General features: G+C 29.2%; 1 protein-coding gene across 1 annotated transcript in view; it reads left to right on the forward strand.

The window, feature by feature from the left end:
- Positions 1 to 780, forward strand: part of Nova1 (neuro-oncological ventral antigen 1) — a 145,308-nt gene extending 144,528 nt beyond the window's left edge. The window contains exon 5 of the mRNA XM_013025350.1: positions 1 to 780. This exon is cut by the window's left edge and continues 5,413 nt beyond it. The gene's annotated coding sequence lies outside the window, so the exon portion shown is untranslated.
- The last annotated feature ends 1,609 nt before the right edge of the window (positions 781 to 2,389 follow it).

Consider the following 2,389-nt stretch of genomic DNA (forward strand, 5'->3'; position numbering starts at 1 on the left):
TCCTGTTAATTTTGAAAAAAACAAATTGAAGTGTAGTACATATTACTAGATAGGATGTCATTCCACTGGTCTATATAAACAAAAAAGCAACTGTTCTTGAAAATTGAAGCATTATCTTGTATAATTAATAAAGTACATCAAATCAGATTTGTAAATAAAATATTGTTTAAATCTAAAATATTCAATATTTTGATTAGATTATTTTTTTAAGGAAAAATATTTACCGTGTATGTGCTGAATTTTTTTTTAAATAGTTTTTTATAATTGCAATGGAAGGGCAATTGTCTCATTACAAGTGGTACAGCAGCCAATACCTGGGTTACTATTAGGTATACAAACAAGTGAAAACTGTGGAACAAGTTTTAAGCTCACTTTGGAAAAAAACAGTTCTGTAGAAATGCATATTTGTATTTGTTTCTCTAATAAATCTGCAAATAGCTTTAAACACAAATTAGTTTTAATTATTTAAATTTTGAGTTCTGTTAAGTAATTTAACACCTGTTTTGCCTTACCTTTTGTGAAAACATTGTCTCATGGATATGAATAGAAGCTATTGTGAAAAATCAAGGTAGGTCTACACTTACTTGAAAAGGTCAGGTATTTAGCATTTAAGTATGTTTACTTCTAAGAAATGAATAATAAATTTGCATTAAAACAATACTCCCTGCCCTTTTGCCAAAATTATATTAGGTTGGCCACTGTTCAAACCAATAAAGAACTGATTTGCAACTGATTTAACTCAGTATCAAGCAGAAGAGCAGCAAATAAGTGAAATCACGTGTTTAAATAGTTGAATTATGTGATACTGATAATCTACTTCATATACAACAAGAATATGAGTTCTTCTGAGCTAGTTTTCAGTCTTAAGATGATTTACACATAACTAATAAAATGTTATCTCCAAATACATTCTTTTCCCTTGAACTGTGACTTTATAACAAGGATTGCTGGAAATGTTTTAGAATAAGCTTGGCATTTTTGTTATTTTACAGTGTCTATTAAAAATATTAAAATTGCTTGAAGATGAAGTTGTCTTTTTGCTTGAACAGAGATGCTAACTTTTTTTGTGAAGGGCTCAATTAGTATTACAAGTCTGTAGAATTATAAGGAACATTACAGTGAATTTTTCAGGTTTTCCAATTTATTTTTCATTGGGGGAAGTATTTAGGGGTGTCTCAGAAACGGAACCTCTTTAAAGTTTTTCATTGACTTATCCAATTTTACAGTACTCATTCTAGTCACTGTGTTTTATATGATGGGTAATTATAGCATCTTTCCTCTTAAAGAAATTCTCACATGTGAAACTTAAAAATAATGACTTCTCTAGTTCCACACTAAGATTGTATTGTTGTTTTTAAATGTTATGATAAATCAAGTCTTTGATAAGTAATAAAGTATTCAATGACTATTATTAGGTATATTTTTAACATGTAACGGCAAGTTACATAGATACTTTTATACTTTATGTTGACTTTTTCAGGAGGTGTTAAGATCATAAGCCATTATGAGATCAATCCATGCAGAAATTATGTAACATAAGCCATTGTTTTTATTTGAAGCTTAGTCAAGAACTGTAATTTTTTTTAAAGATTGGTAGAACAAAAATTAATTTCTACCTTATATTAAGGGACAAATGAAGGAAAAAAGTAGCTTTGAAACTAGTATATTAAAGCTTTCCCACAGTATTTTCTAAATATTTTAGGAAAAACTTTCAATTCCATACAGAGTATAATTCATGGAATTGAGTCCTTAGTAAAGCAAGTATTTGCTAATAAACTCACAGCATAGGAGATACAACTCATAAATATCTCTAATATTTTGATCTTGCATTAAGACTCTGCTTTTTGCTCTTATTTTGCTCAAGTTTTTGTTTTTGAGAGATATGTTTACACACAGGTAGCAGGTAAGCAGAGAATAAAGGCAATTGTCATTTTCAGCATCTGTTTACATCTAGACAACTGTTGGTTGAGTAAAAAGTGATTTCCAGTGGAAAAAGCTGCTGTACTCCTCATTGTTTTGCCTCTAAAGAGAAAGCTTTTGAAGTTGAGCTTCCTGTGACCATTGACATCATAACTTTTTAAAAGTATTAGTTCTCTATGCACTACAAGCATTTCACCAAATTAAAGAACTTAAAGTGTATTTTCATCTTCAAACTATAAAACTGATTTTATGTGCTCTAAAAAATAGCTAAACAGAAGTGTTGCCATTATTTTAAGCATGTGCCTCTCCTTTCAAAGCCCTAAATAATTGCCAGTGCAGTTATTTCTGAGCCTAAATTTTCTTATTTTCAAGAAACAAGTTTTTTTTAATTCTTTGTAATCTGCTCAATATAGGATCTATCTGATTTGTGTGTGTAATAGAATAGCTTGAAAATTATACTCATTATTTC

The sequence above is a fragment of the Dipodomys ordii genome, unplaced genomic scaffold, assembly GCF_000151885.1.
Source record: "Dipodomys ordii isolate 6190 unplaced genomic scaffold, Dord_2.0 Scaffold84, whole genome shotgun sequence".
Classification (NCBI taxonomy): Eukaryota; Metazoa; Chordata; class Mammalia; order Rodentia; family Heteromyidae; genus Dipodomys; species Dipodomys ordii.